Here is a 12,955-nt window from a genome sequence, read left to right on the forward strand (position 1 = left end):
TTCTCTCAGCAACATACAGGAGAAGGCTAAAGAGACTGATTTACCTCCTGGGCAAAATTCCTGCCTTCGAGTCACACTGGAGCTGAGTCTCGAGGTGCACTGTGGTCATGCAAATGCTGGAGCTGCTCTTGGATGCTTAAAAATAGGCCTCAAAGTTTTGACATCCGGATTTCTTTCCTAGAATATTGTAGTCAATGGAGAGATCCGGAAAGGACAGAGAAGAGATATTCTATATTTAAAAAATTCAAGGCCTATTTGCCTTAGCTTTGGTGCAGGATCTTCTTTTACTAAAAGGTATTTCAGCTCAGTAAAGATGCAGATGGCAAATAAAATTCATGCCTCAAACCTGGCACCGCATTGAGCCAACCAGCCCCAATGAGGTAAATTACCAATCAGAAATTTCTAGGGTGAAAAAAGCAAGAAAGTTAAAACACAAGTGACAGAGGACAGTAAGTTTATCAGTGATCAGAGAACAGTCAGGATGGACCCAAAAACCTACTCTTAACTTGCCTAGTCCATCGAAAGTAATAGGAAAAGCAGTAACATGCAGAGTTATGCATATGAATGTGTCAGCTGAGGGCCAAAATCTCAGCACCTGGAAAACTAGGGCAAACTAGGACAATCTGGGCCCTTACACATGGGGCAGCATCAGCAGGTTAAGAAGCAAGTAGAGCACACGTTGCAGATAGCACATACAATATAATAAAAAGAAATAAAAAGAAAAAAAGGGGGGCCTTTTGGCTGCAATCTGCCGCCACAGGGGTGCTTCYTCTCACTTGCGGGTCAGGGCTCTGCTCCGAGGCAAAACCAGGACTTGCTGCCTGATGTASTGTTTACCGTGAGACAAAAAGCTGTTTCTCCTTGAATGATATTGGAAGCCATTTTTATAGGGACCAAGTTCCATACCTGATATGTCCAGCCATGCTTTAAAAAGAAAAAAAAAAAAAAAACTCACACATGCATGTCAGCTATTGAGTGATATTGTTTAAAGCTAGAGACCGCGAGCTGTTAGTCTTTAAAGAAGAGGCAGACAGGCTAGAAATTCCACTGAGTGATTTATAAGCAGGTGGAGAAGAAAGTGGAAACTTCTGTGAATCTTGGTAATGGTCCAGTTTGGAGCCTTACTTTGATGGAGGGCTCCCTCTCCTGGAGTTGGACTGAAGCAGAGTTCCTGGCTGCTTTTCAAATGCAATTTAAAAGCATTTCCATCTACAAAATTGAGCAAGAAAGGAGCTCTCACTGCGGGCCCATTGCTGCGCGTCCTGCAGTGGGGAGAGATGAGAGCTGGGCAAAGTYTTCGCCTTTTAATTTATATATTTAACTTCACAGCTGTCCCAGGCTTCAGGCTGAGTGAGGATGCTCATAATTCTTTTTCTTCTTACTTTCTAAATGCAAAGTTTGGAGAATTCTGTCATTAATAAATTGTCTAGTTGGCAATAACTCCTGGGGAAATTCAGCATTCGGACAAAACAGCCTTAGAGCTAAGCAGTTCTGCAAGAAAACTTCCAGTGGGAAGTTTCCTGTGCGGTGAGAAGTTCTGCAAAGATATGAAAAATATCCTCTTACTCCCCTATACAAATCAAAATAGTTTTATACACAAAAAAAAAAAAAAAAAAAAATCCTCCTCAATCTGTGGAGATTTTCCTTTCCCTTGGGAATTCCTTCTGAAGGCAGACGCTTCCTAAAAGGCACATGGAGTTGCTAGAAACTTAAGTTGTATCTTAAAATGATTTACATTTCTTAAGAACAACAACCTTTTCAGGCAGCAACCTGCTCCAATGAAGTGTTTCCTTTAATGCAGCCAGAGTGTAGCACCCCAGTTTTAATCTACGCTGTGAGATTATGGCGCCAGATAGTTGCTGTGGCCAAAGGGGAATTCATTACTTCAGGACAGGCCAGGAATGCAGGGAAAACTTGGGAGAGTTCTGCTGAAAATAGCAGTAATAATCATCTATATTGCCTCATGGCCTGAAAAGTCAAAACGCTGCAAGGATTGGATTTTGGAAAATGAATGAAACTCTTTTATTTATGCAACTATAATTCAATTCCAAGTAATTAGTTTAAACTTAGCAACTATGGATAGTATCACAAAGGCTCTGACAAGTATTAGATTCCCCTCTTATTAGAGAACTTACTGTGTTCTTCTGGATAAAATAGAGCAGCCTCTTGTCTCCTAAAGGCATTGCTGCCTGCTGGACAGCGGGCACCTGGGCCTGCCATTCCCTGGCTCCATTCTGCAGCCAGCAACCGGCCAGGTCGGCACGAGGCGACAGTGATAGAGGCAGAGACCTCCTTCTCTGGAGGTCCTCCAAACCCGCCTGGATGCCGCCCTGTGCCCCRTGCTCTGGGTGTCCCTGCTGGAGCAGGGGGCTGGACTGGATGATCTCTAGAGGTCCCTTCCAACCTTAGTCATTCCGTGACTCTGCAGGTCGGTACGAGGGGACGGGGACAGAGGGACACGAGACGTGGGGGCTTCCAGAGCTACCGGCAGTGCCGGCGCTGACAGYGGAAGGTCCCGCTGGCACTCGGCGCCTCCCTCCTCCATGTGCTCCGTGGACACGTCCAAAGGGAGGCTGCCAGGCCCAAGAGGCCTGGAATGTAAAGGGAGGGGATGCCTGAGGGCCCGAGGAGAGCTGGAGGAGAGCAGGCTGCTTCGTGTCCAGCAGTGCAGTGGGGAAAGGCGGCCGCAGAACATGCACTTCTCGGGGACAGAGCTGGCTGCTCTCTGCACAGACCTGCAYGTCTCAGGGCCACACTCAAAAGAGGGACCACAAAAACACACCCACTGGAGCACAGATACCRCAAGCTTGCACGGAAATTGGTGCTTGGGGGGGTTCCCCATGTCACTGCCAGCACTGCAAGAAGATACACCCAGAGACCAGAGAGCCAAGTTGCTAACTCCCTCGTGTGTCATCACTAGTAATGAAGAACGTGGCTGGCTTGCTTTTCTTTGCCCTCTGCTGAACTACATGGCTGCAACTTGGGAAGAAACTGTGGATTTTTCCCTTATTTTCATGATCTGCGAGGAGGAGGAAGGCTGTGCAGTGCTCTGAACTCACCGCAGCGAGCCCTGCCAGAGCAACATAGACTTGATCAGCCTTATAAGAACATGGCCTTTGATTGGGAAATAAGTAAACAAGCAAATAAACAAAGCCCACTGCTCTCTCAGCGAAGGGCTGTGAAGTTTGTAAAATATCAAAAGTAGCAGGTCTACAGCTTGACTATATTGCCAGTGATTCTAAGCCACAGTCAGTGATTCAGAGCAATGGAAAGCCCTTGGCCCCTCCTGCTGCACCTGCATTTATCTTCAGTAAGAGTTTGCATCCATCTTTCCCTGGAGCAGAACTGCCCAGGGCTGCCACCCTTCACGAGGGCTTTGGGCTCCCAGACTCGGACTTGGCTTCCCCAGAGCAATGACAGTCTGAACTAATTCTGACAAGCTCTGAGACACCAAGCACCATTAATCCAACAACRAACTAATTGGGCATCAAAAGTGCAGCTGCCCTGCAGACAGGGGCCGAAAGGACCAGCTATCTGAAATTCCTTTTCCAGGAAGTCTGCATCCGTCTGTGTCTCAGGTCAAACTGCTTGCTGAGGCYTCATAATTCACACCGTATGATAGGCATCATAAGCAATTTTTACTATGCAATCACCCTTCCTGCTGGTAACTCCTACCTCTAGCCCAGCTGCGTTTATGATAAGGTTTTTCTGATTCAGGATCCATCCTACATGGTCCCTCCAAGAATCTATTTGAGCTGCTTCCTCTGCTTGCCCTATCCAAAAATGGCCCAAGGAGAATCCCATGTCACATTCATAAAATCCTTACATCTCAGGGCTTTTAATATCATTTTTTTCCTGTTAAATACATAGCAGTTCAATTCTGTCACAGCCATAAATACCGGATTTGAGAAGGCAGCAGGGGTGTTTGGCTGGCAAAAGCCTTCAGACCAGATTTCTTTCTCAGAGGTCCCACTGGCTGCGACAACCGTATTCCTTGCWCGGTTCCCAATCACTGAGAGAGCACAGCAGGAAACAGGTTTATTCCTTCCTAGGCTCTTCATACACCCTCCTGCCCCCTTACAGCTATTAATGGCTATTTCCACTCCCCCTTCTCATTTAGTTTTGCCAAAATACCCGTGAGCTGGTCTTTCGATAGCAGAGAGACAGTGAGGGTAAACCTTGGGATCTGGGCACCTTCCCAAACCTGGGGGAACAGGGAGTAAACTGGAGGAAAGAGGAAGAGCTTCTCATGAACCTGAAATGGGAAAGAAGGGAAATCTTGTACAAACATCGAGCTTGTAGACAAAAGATAAGAACAAAAAGTACCCCAGCCAAGATCCACCAGGATCTTTTTTTTCCTTTTATAGATACTGACTACAGAAWGCTTCTGGAAAGCTCCTAAAAAARGTGGTTTTATATCTGAAGCACTTGATGCACATGGGCCTGCAGTAGCTGTTTGCCAAGGACAACTTTGCAGTATATTCACAGCACTGCGAGGCAGCATATTCACAGCATTGAATGCAAATCAACAAGAGCAGGATGACTGTTTTATTCCTGACAAAAGCCTGTCTTCTGCTTGCATTTGCTTGACACAGTGTGCAGTTTGACAGCACAGCTAATGCAACCTCATGGGTGCATTCTCCAAATGTGCCCCGGCTGCTCCCACCAGCTGCTGGCACTGGCAGGTTTCTGTCCATTGAGTTCCCTGACCCAGCTCAGCAGAGGATCAGACAACCCTGGACTAAGGCAAGGGTAAGAAATACCTGCCTCTGGCGAAGRGAAACAGGTAAAGCAGGATGCTCYTTTGGGGAGTACCCAAAGTCTTGTTGCATCAGGTTACAGGCATACGGTGAGATSAAACTTTGAGTCCCATCACAGTGTTTCGAGATGCAGTCTGGRAAACAATCTGTGTTCTTGGTTTTACAAAACATATTTCACAGAAATTTAAATCCTGCTTTTAACCCCCTACTTGAATGCAAATTTTGATCAACTCCCTACCAAATATCCTACCTCCAAACCTTTYGTAGCGCTTTCAATACAGCAAAATTGGCCTCTCTAGAGGCCAGCATAGTATCAAAACAAAACAAAAAAACACATTGGTTAAACTGCTCTGTGCATATGCTGAACTTCACTGAGAAATGCTCTAACAACTCTATTGCCAGGAAATACTCCCACAAAGAAAATAATCCATRGCTTTCTTCTCCCTCTATAATAAGAAAAAGACTAAAGGAAAGTTGTCGAATAACTTCCATTACATGATATTGTAGAACAGTAGACTATTAAAGCACCTATGCTAGAATGTCTGCCTGAGGTAAATAGCAACTACTATTAATGGATCTATAGGTGCCACTAATGCATAATGTCCAGGAGACARATGCTGAAGCCCTCATTACTCTTCATTTTGTTCTTATTCAGGAATATTTCCCACATCCCCAGATTCTACTTTGAGCATAATTTTGAAAAATTAAGCGGCAAATCCCCCTTCTATCCACTTGAAAAATAAAACTAGAATGGTATCCATGATTTGGCCCCCAAAGAATGGGTCCAATTGTAGGCAGGAAAGTCTTTTCAAACAACTGCAGGGAAAAAGGATAGGAGATTTTGGCCAGTGAAAGATTTGGATGACAAACCTGAGGCCTCCAAAACCCCCAGCAGGGTCAGTGACCTGGGCACTGCTGCTGTGCAGCAGCCTTCCAGAAGACAACCTGGCACTCGTGTTTGATGAGAAATACATATAAATATTATAATCTGTGACAGAGAGAATCTCCCTGCAATATTTTCCACTTTATTTAAAAGCAAAGCTACCTGTTTTGTTCAGCCCCAAAGTCTGGAAGTTCTGAAGATAAAAGCACCTCTCAGCAGGAGCAAACTGCAGAACGTATTTGAAAATAAATTCATTATGACAATTGGCATTAAAGAATTTATTTTCCAATACATTTCACTGACTACTCATGCTGAGGGCTACTTTTATCTTTTGAACTGGGTGCTACAAAGCTGAACAGAAATGAAGACGGTTTCTTCTTAACTCTTTTTGTACCACACAAATAGCAGAATCCACCAGAATAGGAATTTCTTATAAGGTACTTGCACCCTACAGCAGACATCACAAGGGCTCATCTGCATCACAAGGGCTCAGCTTTTATTCCCAAGAAAAAGGAGCAGAGGTTTCTTGCCCAGTTATCTGGCACCTATGCTTAAGTAAAATAATATTTCTTCCTTAATATAGACCTTTAGTACTTCTTCCTCAATAGAAAACCCTACTGCTGTACTAATAGTGCCTTTCTGGTTAGCCACAAATCACTGTAGCTTTACGTACTGAGTAGCAAGTGCAATATTTACAGCCCGAGTTCCCGACCTGCCTGGTGGGAATTGGCATCKCACCTTTCAAACAGCTCCTCTGTTGACAAGGGAAAGGCGAGTTCGTTGCCCATCTCTGACATCCCCTCTGAGTCTTCTGCCTTGATCCTCATTCCAAGCAATTCTCTGAGGTCACAATGACTTAACAGAAACCCAGATTTCCTTTGGGTTTCCTGGGTTTCCTTTTTCAGACAGAATATTTCCCTGGCTTGTCATAACCACAAAAAAAAAAAAAAAAAAAAAAAAATCACAAAGGCAAAAGTTAGATGGTGGGATCGAGAAGAATCACAGGTTGGCTGAAGCTGGAAAGAACCTCTGGAGATCATCTAGTGCAACACCACCTCTCGAGCAGGGCCACCTACAGCAGGGTGTTCAGGACCACATCCAGATAGCTTTGGAAAATCTCCCAGGATGGATCCCACAAGCTCTCTGGGCAATCTGCTGCAGTGCTCACACTCACAATAAAGCTCTTTCTTATGTTCAGATAGACCTTCCTGTGTTCCAGTTTGTGCCCATTGCCTCTCGTGCTGACACTGGGCCCCACTGGAAAGAGCCTGGCTCTTTTCTCTTTACCCTCTCCCTTCAAATAATTGCACCCATTGATAAGACCTCCCTGASCCTCTTCTTCTCCAGGCTGAACCATCTCCACTCACTGCATGACGGATGCTGCAGCCCATGTCCCTCTTGCCCTGGGGAGCCCAGACCTGGACCSCGCGCTCCCGACGTGGCCTCTCCAGGGCTGAGTGGAAGGCAARCATCATCTCCTCCAAGCTGCTCGCAACRCTCTCCAGCCTTCAGGGTCCTTCTCGATGGCAGAACTGCCCCTTCTCCCCATGTTGTATCATCAGGAAAGGTGCCAAGAGCACATCCTGGCCCTCAGTCCCCACGGGGATGTGTGGGAGCACTGGTGGCAGCACTGTGCTTTTACCTTGGATTTGGAGTGGCCCTGCATAAAATAGTATAAAACACACTCCAACATCAGACTGTCAGAACCTAATGCAAGTTGAACTCTGGAAGGATACACACCACCCAGGAGTATTAAGCCCAGGAGGCTGCACCCTGGTATGAATCACCCCACCAGTACTATTCCTGGCTTCCCACTGATGTTAAGTGGGAGGAGTAGACATAACCAAACACACAAGAACAAGGAGGGCCTGAGAGAGACAAAACTGTTCTCAGTAACACTTGAATTTTGAATTAAGAGCAGGCTGCGGAATGTAATCCTCTCTCTGTGATACATTCCACTTCTTTTCCTTAGCAGGCAGAATGAGGAGAAAGGGAAATCATCTGCTGAAAGCACATACCAGAAAGAAATGCAGCAGGAAGAAATTCTAAAATATTCATTTTTTCCCAGCTTGTTCTATCTCCAGACAACAAAAGAGATACAAAAGAGATACCTGAAGAAGATTTTTGGGATCACTGCATCTAGCCCCTTCATCTCCCAGTCATCATACACATTCCCTTCCATACTTCTGTCACTGTCCATCTTAGAAATTTTGTTCTTTGCTTTCACCACTCCTTCTGAAGGCTCCAGCACAACTGTGCTCCTCTTTTCCTTCCCATCTAAAYAGTCTCAAAGCTCTTTGTCCTTGTGACCACACTGCAGTAGCTCTTCTCCTTCAGTGGCATTTACCCCCCCGCATGTTCATGGGCAGCAAACAGGCCACCTCCTGGCCTGCTGAAGCAGCCAACATCTCRGCCCTCCTGACAAGATCTACACCTTAATTCCCCATTGTGCCTGTCCCATCGGGAAGCTGGGGAATCAGAAATCCCACTGCTGACTTGCAGCCTCCCTGGCCTGCTGAGGCAGGAGGGCTTTTCCAAGGAACTAAGGGAGTCCAGGCTGGCAGGAAAGCAAGCTGCCTACCCAGCCTGCCTCCCTGCTTTCTTTCAAGGTTTGACAGTGACAGAGTAATGTGGAATGGTTCAGTGCCAGCAAATCAATATTTTCCAGTGGGAAAGTGTTCTACCTGGAAAGCCCCAACTGGCTCCACAAAAACTGAAGTCTCCCTCTTTAATCTTTAAGGGTGTGCAGGCAAGAAGGAGTGAAAATTATGAGCAGTGCAACCCTCTTCTAATGACTGTAGGCAAATAGCACCAGAAACATTTAAAGCACTTGACATTGCCAGTGTCTATGTTTAAGGCAGGAACTAGCTGCAGTGACCCCCTTGCAAGGCTTTTAGCTAGACTTTCTTTTAAACCAGAGCCTGGGAGAAACAGGTAAACCCCCAAACTGCACAGAACCTGCCACTGCACTAGCATAGCTGTTTCAGTACTCTTCCTCAGAGATGATCACCAACTTCTTTAATGAAACATCTTTTTCCTGTCTTCTAACATCAAAATGTTTTCTTGAAATGTATGCATTTTAGTACTAGTCAAAGCAATGGTTGGAAAATGGAAGTCCTGCAACTCACCGGGCAAGTCGCTCACACATGTGCTGCTAGTGGCCTTCTGCTAGTGGCTTCTTTCTGATACATTCACAGGTCACCAAGGTCTCACACAATGCATTTGGAAATAGGTGCAATCTACCCCTCTGACTGGTTATACAGCCATAGCACCCTCCCAATCCCGCATCCAAAGGCAAACAGAACACGTCACAGCTGCTAACAGAGCAGGACACAGGGATATTGGAACCTTAGAGCAGAATCAAGATGCTAAAGGACTGCTTGAACCAGCAGCTTCTGGAAAACTTATCAACAGTGACACTACAAAGAAGGTGGAGGCAAAGGCATCTGTCAAAAGAGGGCTCAGGTTACTGTGTGAGGTTATTTCCCTCAAGAGGAACACTCCAGAAGGGGAGGAAAGTAACTTCTTTGCTCACATAACCTTAGAAAAGGCAGGAAATACCAGCTCTAGCATTGCTCTCAACTGCTCCTGGAGTTTGTAACACTTCTGCCACTCACGTTAGTAGTGCCGAATCCTAGAAGGAAAGGGAAGGCAGTTCATAATAAAGCACAAAACCCCTGGCACAAGAGAAGTCCTCTTGCATGTGAAATCTGTGAGTTTATCACGCTAMTCACATCATTTTTAAAGCATAGAAGGATATTCTGATTTCCTTTCTGCCTTGTGGACAGAAGTGATTTTGCAGAGAGTGCTGGTGTACTTTATTAACACTGCTGACATTTAGTTTGCCATGCAGAAGCTTTAAAATGCATCAAGTTTCTATAACTCTATTGATGTTCTTGTTAAAAAAAAAATGGAGAGGAAAACCAGAGCATCATTCTGTGTAGCAGCTTCCACACTGGGCCGAGATGCTCTGCCCGGCTCCCTCAGAGGAGCCGAGATGTCTCCACACGGCACCCATGCTGTTCTCGGAGCCTGCTGGAGTGGCCATCGGAGGACGGTGCTTCCAGGAGCACCTGGCTGATCCCTGGGGCGGACACGGTGACAGCCGGCAAGCTCTGGCATCTGCCCCTTAAGCTGCCCACATTCCCAGGGCTCCCTCCCCGCACAAACACCCCATGCTCAAAAGGATCCCAAAGGCGGTGGGAAGCCGCGACATTTCGGGGTCAAATATGTTGTTTGGTAAACAGGAATTCTCACGGGCTTAGCAGGAGTGCCTTATCTGCAAGTGACCATCTTTGCCCTCTGGCAGAAAGCTGAGAGCCTGATGGTTTTCTGATAAGGAAACACTGGCATCCACCCCATCCTGGCAAAGTTCAGAGGAACTTCTTGCCTACAGTAACCTGATGTCTTTCAGATGGCTCTCAGTGCAAGGGAGACTCAGGCTGTCCCAAGGAACAGTGCAACTGAACATGCGTTTATTGAACAGTGACACGTCGCTGGTGAGGCATCRGGGATTAGGGAACAGGAATACATAGAAAAGCATGGAAATGATCAGGTCTGTAAAAACAAAACCCCAAACCTGCCTCTTCTACAAAACATACCTTAAATAAAGCACCCGTGAACCCCACCTGTCCACCAGCAGAARGCAAATACTGCTGCAAACTGCACGTCTGCTCTTCTGGCTCGAGCTTCTCTGTGCRCCAGTTTCCGGCGTTGTCGGCACTTCCCAAGAAGACCAGGAGCTGCAGGAGTGTTTCCATGAACAAGATGAGGCTTGGAGGAAGCGCTGCACGTGCCTCTGACTGTTCTAGCCATGCAATCGGCCATGCTCTGCCCAGTGCTGCCAAGGGCAAGGGGAGAGGAAATCGGAGTTGCCTTTTTCAGTGGCATCAAGATGAGGTGAGTGCTCAGGCACCTCATCCGCACCAGATTTAAGGTACATGAAATTATGTCCCCCAAAATCAAGTTGGCACAAACTTGTCTTCACAAATTTCTAACTAACTCCCATAAAGAAAGAGRCTCAACAATCCTTAAGGAGCACAAACCTCGAACTCAACTAAAACTGCCCTTTTAGCCTTCCATATGCATCAAATGGGCTTCAACTTTAGGGCTCAAGCATGGACAACAGTATCCGTTTCAATCTTGCCCTTCCTGAGTTATTCCTTATTGAAATCTATTTGTGGCCTACAAAGAAAACACACCCAAAACACCAGTTCCTTCTGACCTATCACACATAGCTTAAACTCCATATCATCTTTYGCTCCTATGCCTCCTTCACCTCATTTTCATTGCTATTTTTGTCACATATCTGGAAAAAAAACCACCAGAGATAAATGTTATTAGAGATATCTCTGAGAGGCAGCTAGATAGGATTCATTCAGTGTTGTTTGTGTCCCAGTATTCCCAAAAGTGAAGTGAAAAAAAAAAGAGAGAGATATTCACCTTTGCAGATTACATTGGGCTTCTGGGAAAAAAAAAAAAAAGTGGCTAAGACCCAAACAGTGCCAAAACCCTGAGCTGAACCAGAGCACACTGAACGTTATTCCAAACAGTTATATCAACAGCTTCTGCTACATAACTCAGACTGTCCTTATCCATGAGCAAAAGCTCCCACTTTGTATTTTTTTCATAATTCTCCAGAAGACATCAAGCTCTGCCTTAACAAACCACAGATAAGCAGTAGCTCCATGAAGCTTGCTGGAACTGTAAGCATTAAGCACAATCCACAAAGAATTTTTCCCCCTTTGTGAAATTTAACTCTGAAGAAACAGAATATTTTTTTTTCTCCTAAGCTAAATTCCATTTGGAAAAAAAAAAAAAAAAAAAAGAGAGACCTCTTTGCAAAATACAAATAAAGTCTGAAGGGACACTGCCACAGATGTTTTTCCCAAAACCAAAATATATATCTGTATTGTATCTGACACAAATATCCTGGGGCACTTCCAAGTCTCAGCTCACAAGAAAAGAATGAAATGGTCTCAGCATCTTTCACCTTTCCAGAAAATCTGGTCCTTGCTGCCAAGAAATAGGTTGTTTTTAAATAGTAGTTTCTTTCTTGGGTTGTGCAATCCCGCAGGTCTCTGAGGCTGAGCCTGCTTCTGCAAATTTAACATTTTCCCCAATGGTCTCCTTTGGAAAGATCCAAAACTAAAATAAATAAATATTACTCAAAAAGCAATGAAAACATAAGTTACTTTTGGTTTTAAATGTTCTGCAGCTGTTTCRGATAGCCAACTTAGGATCACCATCTAGTTCTTTGTTGAACTAATGAATGAGAAAACTAGCTGTTATGCTTAACATTCCCAGTCCTTGATCTGCTCAACACAGTGGCCTGTTTCTAATGGTGGCCATAAGCCACTGTCCCCAAAACAGTGTACAACGAATGTAGGAGATTGGACTAGGTATCTCCTGAGGTCCTTTCCAACTTGAATCACTCTGCGATCTGTTTCCCTCAGTGTTACTATTCCACACATTGAGCCTAGTCTCGAGTTACGTAAACATCCAACAACTAGTTGGACCACGTGCCAAACTGCATCTGTTGCTTTGATCTTAGCTCTAATGAGCTTCATTTCATGTCCCTCAGTTTAATTTAAGGTAAAAGAAATATAAAATCATCATCTTGGCGGGAAAAATAACTAAATGTTAAAATAATAATAATAATAGTATTTCAGTATCATTTGTTACAGAATTCTGCATACGAGAACCTTTTAATGCCCTGCGTTCCCCACACATTTTCCAGTTTGGAGATGAGGGGAAAAAGAGGCCTAGTCCATGACTTGCTTCAGTTACCACTGTTGGTGTCAARCTCCCCTGGCACTGTGCCAGCCTGCACAGCAGCTTGGGAACACTCGCCCCAGGTCATAAAGATAAAAAAAAATAAGTTCTCATCTTCAGTCTCCAAACAGGCACAGGAGCCTGTAGGAAGTCTAAGCTGTCGGTCTCATCGTGCCTGCAGTTCCATGTGGCAGCCTCAACTTCCATAGGAATCAAAGCACCCAGCCTGCGTGGTAAGAGAATTAGTGAAGCTGCCCTTCACACAACTCTCCTGTTCAGGATTCAGGCATCTAAAAGATACAACACAATAACAAAACAATAACAATACGTAATCCGGACGATCAAGACTCAAAAACTGCAAAATTAACAGGAACCACTGAATAATGTATTTTTTTTAATCCATTGGGTTTTAAAATATCACCTAGTTCACTCTTGGTAAACCCTAATAGTTGTGTCCAGATCATTAAATTAGTTTGTTTCGCATCAAGCCATAACTTCTCRCTATGCCAAAAGGAAGGGATCTTTCTCAAGAAACAAA

This window comes from Nothoprocta perdicaria, unplaced genomic scaffold, assembly GCF_003342845.1.
Source record: "Nothoprocta perdicaria isolate Ctin4 unplaced genomic scaffold, notPer1 scaffold_5, whole genome shotgun sequence".
Lineage (NCBI taxonomy): Eukaryota > Metazoa > Chordata > Aves > Tinamiformes > Tinamidae > Nothoprocta > Nothoprocta perdicaria.